Source organism: Aedes aegypti, chromosome 3 (genome assembly GCF_002204515.2).
Source record: "Aedes aegypti strain LVP_AGWG chromosome 3, AaegL5.0 Primary Assembly, whole genome shotgun sequence".
In the NCBI taxonomy this organism is placed as follows: Eukaryota; Metazoa; Arthropoda; class Insecta; order Diptera; family Culicidae; genus Aedes; species Aedes aegypti.
In genome coordinates this window covers 254,443,109-254,460,112 of record NC_035109.1, presented here as the reverse complement: position 1 = coordinate 254,460,112, position 17,004 = coordinate 254,443,109, and the positions used below count along the sequence as shown (strand labels likewise).

The following is a 17,004-nucleotide window of genomic DNA, read 5'->3' as shown; positions in this document are numbered from 1 at the left end:
TCCGGCTCGCTGCCGACGAGCCTATTATGGACCCACCTGGGAATGCGTATTATGGACCCTCTTGTGTGGTTTCATTTACAAAACTGTTCAGATATCTGTATTTATGCGTCTCAAACCAAATATTTTGCCTGAAACTGCTGACTAACAATGTAGTCGAAGTTCCCCCGGTGGATTTTCATAGGAATAAAGTTGCTTTGAGTGTTAATTTTATGTTTTTCTGTAGGGGGTCCATAATACGCAAAGGGTCCATAATCGGCATCGACTCCCTACTTAGGAATTGATAAATATCTCTCATGCTATGAGTTAAACTAAGCGGAAAAATGGTGTATGATGATTAATGATATAGAGCTGGCCTTTTGGATCAGATTTAAAATATTATTTTGGAGCAGAAACCGGTCATATTAACTGTCACGTTTATTGATTTCATCCAGTAAAGACCCGACTAGGGTCGGTGTTCCCTTAGTGGACGGTCCCCTATAGTCGCACTAGTGGCTTTTTACGGCCGTTTCGCTGGTAATCGTAGCAAAATAATTTTTGACATGAAGATCAGTAGCTGTTTATCTAAGTACCATTGACACACAGCTCGATTTTGTTCAAAAAATGATCAAAATAAATTGTTTTGCTTAAAATTTTAGCTCCCTTGCACCTATAGTTAACCTATTGTTCCTATAGTAGCACTACTAAGAGAAACTATTTTGTTATTAAACAAAATAGTTGATAAATTACGAACTTTTTTACATCAATCGAACGCTTTTGATCCACACTTCAAAGGAAAAATATAAAAGTTTTGTAAAAAAACGGTTTTGATTTGTGTTTTGCCTATTCCGTGAGGCTAGTGCTACTATAGGAACAGAAATTAGGAATAGTGCTACTATAGGCACATGTGTTCCTATAGTGGCACAAGCGATAATAAATACAAAAACATGAGTTTTCGTATGTGTCATAATTTTTCCACAAAGCCAAGATAAAAAGCTTTCAGATGATGTAAAAATAATTCCGCAGGCTTTATTTTTCGATTTTATACGAATATTTGTTCTTAGCTATGCGGCTATTGGTACATCGACCCTATCTGATTTTCCAATCTGGTTCGAGCCGAGTGCTCAAAATTTTGGTCAAACGCGTTCTTTTTATTGTGTTTTGACTGTTTCGACATGTTCATCTGACTATACGTTTGACAGTTCAAACGAAATATATTGTTTAGTATTGTTGGTTCGACTTACAGTGGAAAACCTTTGGGCTGATAGGCATATAGTAAGGTATTTTTCAGAAGGTTTTTCGTATGCAGCTCTCGAATGTAGAAAACTAAAAACAAAAATTAGCGCTTACACGGAATACAAAAACGTTCCAGAACAACCTGAAAAATGCACTGTAGTTTTCTATAAGATCTTTTTCCATGAGAATTCCTCCATGCAATCCACTTAGGAAATCCTCCAAGGATTTCTATCAGCATTTTCTTCTAAGCACTTAACCTTCATCAGAAATGTTTTCCAGATGATCTCGTAGAAGATTTATATATATCTTCAAAAAAAATCTATGAATTTTACCAAATAAATTTCCTGTTGTGAAAATTCCTGTACGGATCTCCTCCTAGAACTAACGGATTGTTTTTACCAGGAATTCGACCCAGGATTTCTTAACCAAGTTCAGTTATTTTTTCTCTGATTTTTTGGACATTTTTTTACAGGAATTCCTGATAAAATAAGGAATATATGAAGGAATTCGTGTATAAACAGTAAGGAGAACAATTCGAGCAACCAAACAAAACGTATTCTAAAAGAACTTTAGGGGATCTGAAATGTGGATTTCCTTTCCAAATTTTGAGGAATTATTCAGCTAGAATAATTACAGAAAAACGCCATAAATCATTTTTTCCTGAGATTCAACTATATTTTCTTATTTTGTTTTCGTTATTTCTCGAAAGTAATCAAACAAACTTACAGTGCTGTTCAACATTTATGAATTACAGCTTTGAAGAATGCCGGTTTTTTATTGTCTACAAACAGATGTAAAAATTGTACGACGTGTTTGGAATTCAGTGTAATGTCTTGCACCATTACTTTTTTTTTAGATATTTCAGAAAACATCCAAAAAGAAAACTGAGAAAAAATTCTGATAAGATTCGAGATATTTTCTAAATAGCTAAATTTCTTAGAGGAATTCTCGCAAGAATCCTTGAAGGAATTCTTGGAGATTCAGTTTTGGATACTCCTTCAATACTATCTGGATAAAGCCTATAAATAATTCCTAAAAGCATACATAGAAACACCAAAAGAAATGTTTGCTGGAATATATGATAGGATCTTCTCAGAAATCCGTGGATAATTTATTGAAAAGTATCCTTAAGGTGGAATCCAACCATGGCAGGCACAATGGCCGGCTTGTGCCCCTACTCACGCTTTCAAAGGCACTAATCTGCTGAAATAATGAACGTATATGTCATGTCTACCTATCTCAAGTGATATTAATTATTCTGCCTTTTGGTTTGGTACCTTTTATCTGTTCGTACCTACGGTATTTCTGAGCTATAAGTACTGGCTGCAGTTGGTGCAGAAGAGAGACTTCCCGAACTGTGGACTGATTAACATATTATTTTATTCTTTACTTGCAGGATATAAAAGTGGCGACGAGGATCATGGAAACGTGTGTTGAAGATAATCGTTTTTCTTTGGGGTGGCGAATTGCCAATTGTATCTGTTTTTGAAAGTCTGGTGAAATTGCCAATTTGTGTTGAACCAAATTGTTCTTCAGAGCTGACGAAATTGTCGTTTATTGTGAACATAGTTGTTCTTTTGTGAAGCGATTACTGTATGGAGATGAACGAAATTGTTCTTTAGTGTTGACGAATTTGTCAAATGTAATGTTGAGCAGTAAAATCCAATGATTTGAATGTTTTGTTGTAGTCTTGGAATTAGCAAATTTGCGTATTTAAAATAAGATCGTGGAATACTTTGGATATATTTTCGATTGTTCGTTGTATGAGTTGTTGCAACTTGTAGCTGGCTTTTAAAGAGTTATTAGAAAGTTTCTAAAGGGGAAAGGACTGTCATGTCTACCTATCTCAAGTGATATTAATTATTCTGCCTTTTGGTTTGGTACCTTTTATCTGTTCGTACCTACGGTATTTCTGAGCTATAAGTACTGGCTGCAGTTGGTGCAGAAGAGAGACTTCCCGAACTGTGGACTGATTAACATATTATTTTATTCTTTACTTGCAGGATATAAAAGTATACTTAATAGGATATAAAAGTAATACTTCCTTGGAAATACTTGGAAATCTCTTTTGAAAAATTCCAGAAAAGATTTCTTTTAAAATTACTAATTGAAGATTTATTTTAGATAGAAAGAACTCCCAGAATAATTCAGAGTAAAATTCATATATGTCGAGAAGTCTCTAGAAATAATTTCTGTAGAATTCTCAAAAGTATCTCTAAGACTAACCGAAGCAACCAAAAATTCAAATAAAAGAGCATATTTTGATTTAAGTAGCCCACTTATAAGTGATTAACCGAACTTTAGCTCATATTAAGTTCGTTTTGGTTGCTTATATAGAATTATGTGGTTTAAGAATGGTTATTTGCTAATTTCATGCAGAAAATCCTAAAGATAATTCTGAAGAAATCATTTGAGGGTTTTTGGGAATATTGAATGTGATTTTTATTTGAGAAATGCAAGTAATATTTTTTGATGATATAAGAATGCATAAAGAATTATCTATGAAAAAATCCGAACAAAATGCATAAGTTCCGGAAAAAAATGAAGCTTGCCAACAGGGAATTCATCAAAGAATTTATTTTAGAATCTTTAGAAATCTTTAAATTCCTGGAGAAACGCTCTAAGAAATTCTTCAAGAAACTATTGAAACAATTATTATCCAAACTTCTTATTTCTAATTCTATCATTTGCTACCAGCCCTGATTTCCCTAATATATCATCTATAGGAAAAAATACAAAACGTTCTCCAGAAAAATATTGTGGGTCTATCGCTGATATGTCCATAAATCCGAATCCCATTTTAAGGGAAAGGCTATTTTCCCCTTAAGATCGAATAAATTATTTTTTTTTCATTTCTGACTTTGACTTTCAGATCATTAAATCATATAAAATTTTGAATGTTGAATTTTGATAAACATTTTTGATTTTCGTGGCAATTAAATATGACTCACCATTTTTTTTTCCTATGTGTACTCGTTAAGAACAAAACAGATAGTTGTTTTTTATTGAACTAAAACATTCTTTGAAATTTATTTTCAAGGATACCTATCATTCAAAAAACAATTTTAGTGTTCTAAAATTAATCATTCTTATATATTGAGACATATTTTTTAGTCTGGAATTATATTTTAAAACCTGGAAAGCCTAGATATATCAGGGAATTTCATTTCTGTAAATGAGTAGACACCCTGTGTATGAATTTGTTTATTTCGTAGAAATACATGTTTTTATGATATATTTAGAAATTTGGTAGGAAATTGCCATTTAGCACAGTATTCTTAATACTTTAACTGCTGGATATGTCCCTAAATATTTGAAGGTAAGAATTTAGCTAGCATATTTAAATTTGGAGCCCCCAAATTCATCGCTAAGCTGTGATCAATTTTAACCAGAAATAAGGGTCAATTTCAAGATTAAAGATAATTTTAAGCACAAAGAACACTCTTGATAGGAATTTTGAGCACACTACCTGCAAAGTTTATCATTGAACTCATTTTTATTTATTATTTTGTTGAAATCAAGTTATCAAACTTGGTTTCTAACACATGATAAAGAGAAAAAAGCCAATTTAAAAAACATACTTCCAGTTGATAAGATGATAAACAGGCTTTATCCCATTGAAGATGTTGTGTCATCCGCTTAAATCCCGGATGTGTCTCGCAATTCAAAAAGATTAGAGAATTTCTAAATTACCAAACCTTCTGCATTAGTTAACTTCAATCCCATCCCGTAACCTAGATTCTTTGTTTCTCTGAAATCCTAAACAACGAATCCATCTTGCCTTCATTCCTACCATAACGATTGTATTGAATGGCGACTAACCCGAGGCCTCGAAAATAAACAGCGCGCGGTGTTAGTAAACACAATTTATTATTAGGTTAGTCCCCAATCGCTCCTTACCCATTCCACTATTTTCATTCCGTGGACCAACACTAAAAGGCCTCATTTTCAAAACGACAAACCGTTGGTCAATTCGCGCCGCTTTACAGAGGAACATAAGAAAGCGATCACCATCTCCACCCCCAATCGTCGGTCGGATGGACCAAAGAAAACTGAAAACCTCGCGCTTCTTTGTTGGATAACGGCGACAACGACGATACCAGCTACAGTGTCACATTCCGCCACAATGATGTCGATGCCTGGCCGCTTGCTTATCTGTTGGCATTTACTACCTTCAGAGGGTGGTACCGTAAATCGGGGGCAAATTGAACAATATTTTACAACTCTGTTATATTATTCTTGGGAATACAGATATTGTGAAATTAATATTGACAAAATCATTATTTCGGTAATTTCTGTCAGTCTACATAATTAATGTTTTCATGCCACAACACAAGTAAACTGGACAATGTTATTATTCATCATCGATGAACAGCATTTTAAATCGGTTCAGAGCCGATCAAATTCACCCCGGATTACGGTACCTATTTCCTTACGCCCGGCATCGCCAAAAGCAATGTCATTTCGCGTAAGCAAAAGGATTAACTCAAGTACGCCGCGCCAGCTTGTCTGTCGTAGAACCGAGGTTGATAACGATGAAAGGGAATTTTTCAATCTCTTCCGCAAATTTAGATCCTAGCTGTGGCGATAACGGTAAGCTTCAGCACGTTTTGACTGATTTTCAATCTGGGTTTTTGTACCGAAGTGTAATACCGGATTAAAGTTGAATGATAAGTTTTATAATTAGGTTTTGTCTTGTGGCTCATAATTGTGAATAATTGTTCACTTCGTGAATTCACTTCATTCAACTTACAATTTATTGGACCATTCTAATGAAGCTGTTCGCATCTTATACTCTTCTCGTTCCGAAGGTGCCCATGAGACCTGAGGCGGTCCGCTTTTATTTACGGAGTTTAGCCTCCATGAGTAATTTTGCTTGCACACACAAACACTTTCCCACACTGACCTTACGCGGTAACATTGCGTTGCGAACAACAAGAACGGCCGTCGTCGCCGTAAGCAAACAATCACTGATCTTCTTTGAAGATTTCCTGTTGAAAAAAAAAATATCTCTTTATGAAACTGGCGAAAATTTAGCCTACGCTAAAAAGCTTTCATTAATCAAATATTGATTATTGGTAGCGTCCTAAACATGGTTTTATCAGTTGCCATAGTGAACATTTTTGGGCAAAATCATATGATGAAAGTGAATCAATAAATATAAGCTATTTTAAAAACATATGAACGTATGTTATAGTACTAAGATATAGGATGTATCTTGATGTTAAAACGTTCAAACCGATTTTGAATGTGAAAGTTATAGAAATTTCACATATGGCCAAATAGGGAATCACTATGGCCATAACTAGGACACTTTCCCTAGTTGTCTTCACAAGGTAAATGAGATAGATAATAAACATATAGCATCTTATCGGTAATTGATGCTATTGATTATATATTTATTCCTAATTGACGACATCTATTTCTTAATTGACGACAACTAAACTAAAATTCTCTATTCTGCTAAGGCTTTGTTTTAATTTGTCATCAAACAGACCTAATCCATTTCAAATTTTTCGGTTTCGACATTCGACGTTTTATCCACCGATATTTTGCCACTTCTATTTCAGATTCAATTTTTTTGGACAGACCAACTTATCAAAGAATGATATGTCGTTTTCGAAGTTTTTACAAAACAAATTTAATGCTCTTGCTTAACAAGACGAACAAAAAGGTTTTGTAAAGTCACACAAACTAGAATTCCTTCGAACTCCCACTGCAAAGTCACTTTGTGATCGTGCTGGTCAAACCCAACAGAACGCTTTAGCAAAAGCAACACCAGCCAAAAGTGTAGTCGGTGGTAGTAGTAGGCAGCTTGGGGCGCCACCGAAGTCTATAAACGCGCGAAATAATATTATTTTTAAAAACCGAATAAATAAACGCCATGGAAACAAAGTTCAAAATAACCGCTCCGTCGTCGTCAGTCACAGCAGTGTTGTTCGCTTGCAAAACCCATTTATTTGTACTACGCACGATCTTTTGCTCCGGATGACGGCTATCGCGAAGAATATATAATTGTACGCGACGACGACGAATTTTTACCTTTTACTTGTGGAGGCTGGCGATGCCAAGTTCCGCGCACAGCTGATCTGAATGTGCTTTGTTTCGAATTGTTTATTTAGTTGTATAAACTGACTTCACTTTAAGAACTTAAATTTTTGGATTGTTGAAGGTAAAGAAATCTGCCAGTTAATAATTGTGAAAGTGCTCATAAGAACACTAAGTTGAGAAGCAGGCTTTTTGGGCGTTTGGGCGTCACGCCAAGAAAAAGTGGAGTGCTGATTCACAATACACATAATTAAATTTTATCAAATTTTGATGTTTTATGTAGAACGAGAATTTTCTTTTTATTCCATTTAATCGACTTATTTCCCTCACAGATTGAGCTTAAAGATTTCTTCCAAGAATTCGTCAAGAAATTCATACATCGACATCTCATTTGGGTCGGTGTTCCCTTAGTGGACAGTCCCCTATAGTCGCACTAGTGGCTTTTTACGGCCATTTAGCTATAAATCTTTTCAAAATATTTTTTGACATGAAGGGCAGGAGCTATTAATCTAAGTACCATTGATACACAGCTTGAGTTTGTTCAAAAAATGATCGAAATATTTAGTTTTGCTTAAAATTTGAGCTCCCTTGCGCCTATAGTTAACCTATTGTTCCTATAGTAGCACTACTGAGAGAAACTATTTTTTATTATACAAAATACTTGATGAAATAACAACTTTTTTAACATCAAACGAAAGCTTTTGATCCACACTGTGTAGGAAAAATATAAAAGTTTTGTAAAAATACGATTTTGATAAGTATTTTGCCAACGCCGTGATGCTAGTGCTACTATAGGAACAGGAATTAGAAATAGTGCTACTATAGGCACATGTATTCCTATAGTGGCACACGCGATAATAAATACATACATTTGAGTTTTCGTAGTTTTCATATTTTTCTTGCAAAACCAAGATAAAAAGCTTTCAGATGATGTAAAAATAATGACGCTAGCGTTATTTTTCGATTTTATACGATTTTTTGTTCTTAGCTATGCGGCTATTGGTACATCGACCCTACGTGATTATTGAGCTGAAATCGAATTCAGGTTAACTTCTGCGTCCATGAGTCTTCTCATGGCGTAGGGGTAACGCGCCCTAACTAGAGATCAGGGAGTCGTGAGTTCGATTCTCACTGAGAAGACGTGTAACTTTTTCGCAAAACTTCACATCAATGTGTCCATTTGATCCAATTGCAAAGTATATGTAATGGTTAGCTTTTCGGTAGTTGTTAAACTTCCTCTCAGCTGGTTAGCCGTAAACCACGATTCATAATTAAGGCTTTATGGTGCGTCACCACAAAATGGCTTGTCCTAAAATCATTCACATATTGTTACGATAGTATTGGTATTTGCAGCATCGATGAAATATAACTGCTCATCAGCTGATTTTATGGATAATTTATACGAAGAAAAATGCTTCAGGTGGAACTTGAATATTAAATCACCACTCTCAGATACAGTATTATCAATTTAGCGACAATATACAAGAGATTTATATTCTCAAAAAAAATCTCCGGTCTTATGCCGCATTTCACAACTTCTTTTGTAAATAGAAGGTTCTTACCTTTTCCATTGAAATTCTGCTGCAAGCATTTGTGTTTTGGATTCCATTTTGCGTTCACATCACTTCCACTAAACAAATCTTTCATTCACTTTCCTTAAAGGAACACATTTCAAACGGGAATCAAATATTTATAAAGTTTTATTAACCGCAACACTCAAAACTATTATGGCGGTGGTTTTCACTTGCTGCGAATCGACGCCGCCGCCGCACACTGAGACATGCCTGTGTTTATAGACTAAAATATCCAACTTTTTTTTCTGTTGTATCAATTTTCAGTGCAGAAAGGTTGGGCAACGCATAGAAACTTGAAACTCATACGTTGTTTGTTTTTCGATTCTCTCAAATTACAGAAACCATCTCTACGAAGTATAAAATCATACCAATAGTTTATCAATTTGGACCACCCAAAATAATTGAAAAGCTCCACAGTGCGATGCGTCTATCGTGTGTGTACAATCATCGCGATCGTTGAGTGCAGTGATGTCAGAGTTGCTATCTGTAAAATCATAGCATTTAATGTGAATTGATCACAAAAATCATTAAAATTTGATTAAATCAGTGATCTTGTGATGGAAAACTATTTGCAAAATGATAAGTTTTTATAATATGCAACAAATGTTCCGAAAACAGCATATAGCAATTGGTAGAAAAATCTTTCACCAACCACCTGGCAACACCGTCATCTCTTGCAAACATAAACCGTACCGATGCATAACAAAAATATGCGATAAATCCAATAAAAAACAGAGAAATTCCGTTGCCCTTCATTAAACTATAATGTTTTCTTTTGATCTGTACGATTGAAGAGTTGACTTCGATATCCAATACTCGTCAATCTACTAAATTTCCCATGTGTTTACATAAAAATATGCTTAACACAAATGTTATGTTATTTGTTTGTTTGCTTTGAAAATGTACATGGAAAGGCGACACTACTACTATTACATCAATGATGATTCTAATGATTCTTTGAGTTACACGCCGCTTATAAGTATAACCTATAAGCCATATGCGATTAGATGTGACTTACTGCCTGGGAATAATTCACAAATATGAAATAAGAATTTCTGTGAATTCGTGCAAATAGTAGAAGCCTTTATGATTTAGATTGTGCGTAGAAGTGAGTGCGTATGAAATGCACGATCGATAAATGCTGACTGAATTTTCACTATTTTAGCTTCGATACAGACAATTGATGCGGTTTATGAAAGTCATTGTAACCTTTTGGTTTGAACTTAATTATCTAAATTGTATAACTCTCTACAGTAGGATCTGCGAAAAGAAAATTATCTGAATTCGACGGTGAGCCTAGCTGGATGGAGAAAATTTAATGTAAGAAACATGATTATACTTAACCTCAAGGTGAAGATAAATCGAAGCCAAACTTCAAATTTTTAGGAGCACAGATTTGGAGAACCAAACATCCGTTTAAGCTGAAAACTTAATCAATTGGTCACTAGCTGGTAGTGACCAATCGATTAAGTTTTCAGCTCAAACGGGTGTTCGGTTCTCCAGATTTGTGCTCCTGAAATTTTGAGGTTTGGCTTCGATTTATCTTCACCTTAAACAAACACTGAACTAAAATATAACGAATATTTACAGCTTTGAGCTTCAGAGAAGTTTTTCATCGTTCCCACAATCCGTACATATGATAGCTGCGGGAAATTTTTCCAAAATAGTAACCAGAACACGCCCTACCGTGTTATTTAATAAAAATAAGTTTTTATCAAAAATTATAGGGCCCAATTAAAGATTTCATCAAAGATCGTTAGCTCTGGATGCTGAGACTTGAGACTTGAGAGAAGCCCGTTAGCTTCTATGCTCTGCTTTATTCTGCTGTTGGGAGAATTTGTCAAAAGCTTTGTAAGGAAATCTTCGAAAGCATTGTCAGATATACGTGAGGAATTTTCGCAGAAATCTATCAAAGATCACTGCGACAAATATCTATCAACTTAATGAAAGATTCACAAGACTTCCTCGAAAGGTTTTTGTAAAAGCTGTTGAAAACTTGTTTCGTTCACTACTTCCAATAACCAACAAAGTTCTGAGAAATTTTTGGAGGATCTTAACAGGAAGCTGACAAAATATGTCAAGAATTAAACTATTTTCAAGATCACCTGAATCGAACTGGAATCGATCAGCGTTAAGTAATGATCTCTGGCTTGCTATGTAAGCCGGCAGAATGACATTGAAGGTAGTTTCCCAGTATTATCAGAATTGAAAGAAACAAAAAAGGTTACGGCTTAAAAATATTTGAAAGACGCAAAATTTGCAACTTGGTTATAAGACAGCGACCATTTATTACGTAATGCTAAATTGGAAATTTATGACCCTCGTCCGTGACGCTTTTTGTATGAAAAAATTCAATTTTTTGTATGAGCCATAACGCTTGAATCAACTACCCCTCTACCCCTAGAGTTACGTAATTTATTGATATTGAATATCGATATTGAACGGGAAAGTCGGAAAAACGGGAGTGAACGGAACCTTAATTTTGTACGGGACGTTTCAAGGCGATTTTCAACAGCCTACTTGATGGCAAGACAAAGTTTGCCGGGACCACTAGTATATAAAAAAAGTTTAAATTATTGAAATTAGTTTTTACCTAAAATTTATGTGTAACTAAATGTGTTATTTTTTAATCGTATCAATATGTGTTATAATTTTGTTACAATCAGTGTATATTTTGTTATAGTTTTTGTTATTCAAACAGTTATATTAGCTTACACTCTGATACAAAAAAATGAAATAAATAACACCAGCTATTTATAATTCTGTTTTGTTCTTCTGATCCGGATACCAGATGATTGATTCGTTCACTACCTTGAAATGTAACAAGTTGTGCCAATTATGAATGCCAAAGGCTTTTCAGGCAAATGGGCCACCCGGGGGAGTGGGTTTTCGGGGAACTGGCGTTCGGGGAAACGACATTCGAGGAAAAGTAGCCCAACTGCAGATTCTGTATGAAATTCTCTATTATAAATCTAATTATTATAAAATTATTTAACGAAGGAATTACAAGAAATTCATTAAAGCTTTCCTGTGGAATCACCCCTTAGGGATTTCCACAAGATTTAAGAAATTAATGATTTCTTCAGGATTTTCCATGAATTTCACAAGAATGTCTTAAGATTTCGACAAAAAATCTCCAGAGCTGTTTATATGAATCCACCGAAACTCTATCTCTAGAGTCTGCTATAAATATTTCAAGAAAATTACTTATTGATTCTTAAGCGCTTTTTTAGAATTCTCCGAAGACCTTATCAAAATTCCGCCGAGAAGCTACTAAGAATTACAACAATAGATTACTGTGAACATATATAAGAAATTCCTCGGATGATCGAAAAATACATAAATTTGAGGATGAAATATGATTCTCAGGTATATTTGAAGCATCCTCACAAACTTTCCTAGACTTTCAGACTGTCACCTAGATCATATCCTTATTTAGAGCTAGAAGATTATGAATGTCTGACATTAGCATACAGGCAATTATTTAGAAATTTTACATTATTTCATAGAAATATAAATAAGTTGTAACACGAAAAAACTTCAAAACACACAATACTTGAGACATACAGCGTTAGTTTTAATTTAATCTTGTTTTTATTTAGTAACACACAGTGCTGGGAATGGTAATAGTAGTAGGCTTGAATTTTTGCGAAAATCACGTGGCTCTCCCAGTACAGTAGTTTAAATACGTGAATCTCATCAAGTAGCCTCTGTTGGGTGCACGAGTTTTCTAAATCGTTAGTGTCATTGAAGTCTCTAAATGCGGGAAATAGAACAAATTTCTACAGTAGTTTTGGGTTGCCCTTAGCAACGGGTGTTTTACGATTTTCAAGGCATTTTGCCTACAGCAGCGTTGGGCGTGAGTTTCACTGGCTTCGCTGACTGTGATTGGCTTTGTTTGGCTACTGTAGAGTGAATTTCAGATTTTTTTCCCAACCCTGGTAACACAAAAGAGCATGTTCTTTCAGCTACTTCAGCATTTTTTCCCGCTCAAATTACGGCTATATCATATTTAAACTTTAATTTAAAAAATACTTCCAAATTTGAACCTTCACGGAGCCGCAAATCAACCCAACTTTGACTTCTTTTGACGCAATTCGGCTCTTCATGGGATAACCCAAATTTGGGTTAACTGAGATATACCAATCATTAGGTTGTTTCCCTTTGACAGCGGCAAAATAAACAACTCAGTGCAAAATAAATCTACCCAGCGTTAGCTTTCGAAGTCTCCGAGATGGGTTAAAATAACTTAACGTTAGGTAAACTCGAAAGAACCCAAATTTGGCTTATTCCATTAAACTTCGACGCTGGGTCGGTGCGTCTCTCTCTGTTTTTGACAACATTGCTGTTGCGAGAGAGGCAAAACAACCCAACCGTGGGTAAAAACTAAATGCAGTTTCCCCAAATTTGAGAAAAAATAATTTAATTTTTGGTTAGTCTGATTTCTCCGTGTTGATACTTTTCATCATGTTTGACGTTCATTTAGTCGACAAAAACGCCACTGGGGTTGTTTCTATCTGACACTTTGGAAGCGACACGAAAAACAAACAAAATACATCCAAAATTTCCTAAAAAATATCATAATTTTTTTTTTCTTGGACTTAAACTAACGAAAAACATTTAAAAAATGAGTTAACATGTGATTCTGGCCTAAACTTAAGTCAAGTGTTCGGCACTAAAAATGGGACAAGACATTAGGACCATATTGATTACAGGTTACATTGATATTGGTACTCTATTTTTTAGGAAATTTAAATTACGGTACGCATGTGTAAAGATGATCCATTGACAAAAAATCGCTCAGGGTTCTAAGAGTTCATAAGAACAATAGGCTGAGAAGCAGACTCTGTCTCAGTTGCGAAATTATGTCAGGATTGAGAGAAAGAACCCCTATTTAACATTGCGACATTTGATAGAACTAATAATCACCAAACGACGAATGCCATCACAGAATTGCTTGTATTGGCGATTGAACCCGCCCTCCTCACGATTCCACAATAGCTGTGCTGGTAAGCGCGTGAAGTTGACGATTCAGAGATCGTTTGTTCGTTTCCGGCCGTGTTTTGTTTTTGTTCTATTTTTCCATAAAAGACTCATAATTTGTCGACGCCACGATTCATATTTTTAGTCGACCAGAGCTCCCCAACGGAGTTTCAACCATAAAGAAGGAATTTGAATTTGTTCGTCATGACGGATCACTATAGCAAATAGTCATCCAACGCTGGTTGAGTGACGATGACAAATCTTCCTTTAGTTTCGTCGTCGATTTTTTCTATTTGACGGCGGAAATTATAGACCCTGATCTTCGATCATTCGATTGAATATTATTATCAAGGATGATAGGGAGCGAATAGAGAAAGACGTTTTCTACGAAGCTACTAAATTGAATTTGAAGAGCCTGACATTGAGATTGAACCACATTGACATTCTGCTTCGAAAACAAAAGCGATAGCTATTCGACTATTCCACCTGTCATTAACCTTTCCAACTTTTCCCGATATACCTCAATTCAGTAAACAAAGTTTATTATACTGTTAGTGATTACAGCGCTATATTATTTTTATTTAATAGTCAAAGTTAAATTAACCTTTTTGTTTTCCAACATTTTCCATCACGTCAGTCATGGTTAGAATCACTAACTTTGGCTCGATATCTGTCGGCACTGCCATTTTCCAGATGCTTTGGTTTCCCATAGCGGCGACAGTAATGTTAAGCTACACATACGACGACAGACTAGATGGGATAGAGGGAGTAGTTAATCAAGAGGTGTCTAGCATATCCAAACGTACAGAACCGACTGCAGACCTTTCGCAAACTTTGCTCCCTCCTTTAGCATTACATTCTACACTATGTACCACTGACTGGCGAAACTAATTCAATCAATTATGAATACCATAACCTGCTCCACAATTCCGGCCCTCCAACATCGACACCTTTTGGGCACTGATGTTCCGTCAAGCAAGAGTGAAATGGAAACGTCAGGGCAGGTAGCGAGTCACTTTTTTAGTGACTTGGTCACCATAAAAAATTTGTTTAACGGTATCTCAACTTTTTTCAACAAAAGGTTATTGTGTTCAAATATTTCATCCACAATAGGCCGTGATAAAATTATGTAACGGTCATTTTTTGTAGTCAGTTTAGTTTTAAGTTAGATGACTTACAGAGCAACTTCATAGTATTAGTTTAAGTTAATCCTTTCCAGCGTTCCCTGCAACTATGATGGTTTCTAACAAAGTAATTGTTAATGTAGTGCAAGTTCAATCTGAAGGTTTATATTTTTGAAAGTCGATTTGAATATCTCGTGGTTTTATTCTTTAAAAGGATTTGCAATATCTCGTGGGGAACTATGGGACACTAGTCAGTGACAAAAGTTAGTAACCCAATGCTGTTTTCCCATACAAAATGCCCAAGTTTGGGGCTCTGTATTTCAGCTTCTGGTAGTCCGAATTGGCTGAAATTTTAATGACGAACTACAAATAACTTGAAATTGTGATTTCATTGCTTTGCAGTCATTTTCCAAAAATCTTTCATTCATATCATTTTCTTTAATTATAACATATTTTAATCTTCCGGTAGTCACACGATTTTCTCAAATATGACTACTAAAATAGCGCTTTTTTTTCTCTTGTAAACAGGTGAAATCAACTCACCTGTAAAAAAAAAAACTGAACTGCTACGGCAAATGAAATGTAATATGTTGTTAACAAAATGTTAATAAAATCTTAGATTTGTGTTACTAAATTGTGATGTTGTCTAATAACACAGAACACCTAGATATAAGAAATAATGAATGTAATGTTTGGAATAATACTAATAAAGAAATAAAAAAAAATGAACACTTAAATAACTATTTTACCATCACTTTTCGCTACCAGCCCTGAAATGGTGTTCGTTAACAGTAGTCCTCCTATTGGCGACCACTTGCACAGAGGAAAGTTTTTCCAACTTGCCGTTTCCCAGAGGACTCAACTCAGACAACAATGTCCTCTCTTACGCCAACGCGTGCAAAATACGTCCAAAAATAGCACAAAAGCAGTTTTGGTCAATGCCGACCGACCCACCGACGCAACGGGAGCTATTGTGAAAGTTGGCAAACTTTTCTCCGCTAGTCTGTTGCGTTTGCAGGAACTCGTTCTTTTACGATATCAAAAATGTCGCCTCGTATATTCCACTGCTGTAATGAAACTTTTAGATTAGCCACGATTTCGTTGAATAAGTTAAAATAGTGTATCTTATCTGATTATTTGATATACCGTTCTCTATAGATACCAGTTCGATAGCTTCATAGAGAATCAATTGAATCCATAACACGTCCACTGAATACAACGATATCGATAAAAAGTTACAAACCGAAAGAATCAATTTCCGAAACTACATGTGCACCGGAATTTTGCTGATTTGGTTCGTTCGGCACCGGGAGAATAGAGAGAGAGGAATCTAGAACAACGTCGATGGCGATGATGCAGTGAAGACTTAGCTCTCGACGTGTTTTGTTTGGCAATGGTGATTGACAGATGACAATCACAAGATGAAAACAATCAGCTGATTGCTTTCATTCTACTTCTTCTACACTTGGCATTACGTACTCATTGGGACCGAGCCTGTTCATTGGCTTAGTGGTCAAACATCACTTTCACAGTTATTACCTGGAAGTTTTTTTTTGCCAATTGACCATTTTTACATTCGTATATCGTGTGGCAAGTTACGAAGACACTCTATGCCTAGAGAAGTTGAAATTTTATTTACGAAAAGATTCTCGACCGGCGGGGAACCCACGACCCTCAGCTTAAGTTCTGGTTAAATTCATTGATACATCAGTTATAGATTACTGTGTAGTCCTTTAATTCTGTTGCATCAATCTTGCCCGTTTCGCGTTATGCGAGTACGAATAAATATATGTGTGTAGTCGAGGATAGATTACCAACTGGTGAGCTCGTTTCATGCTTATGATAACACATTTTTATTAGAGCACCGTTACGTTTAGGGTAAAAGCACCGGTTTTGGCCAGCCTAAGAGAAATATCCGATAAAAATTAAACGGGAAGCCGTATTTAAACTACAAATATGTCAAATGCAAGCTTTCAATCCATATTATGTGTGTAAAATATCAAAACTGAGCTGAAACCATTTTTTCGCTTTGAAAATCCTGTTGGTCAATAAAGGCCAACGGA

The 17,004-nt window shown here is 35.4% G+C and overlaps 1 protein-coding gene across 6 annotated transcripts in view; it reads left to right on the top strand.

The window, feature by feature from the left end:
• LOC5578523 (serine/threonine-protein kinase Genghis Khan) overlaps positions 1–17,004 on the top strand; it is a 186,804-nt gene that overhangs the window by 11,544 nt on the left and 158,256 nt on the right. The gene's annotated exons all lie outside the window — the stretch shown is intronic.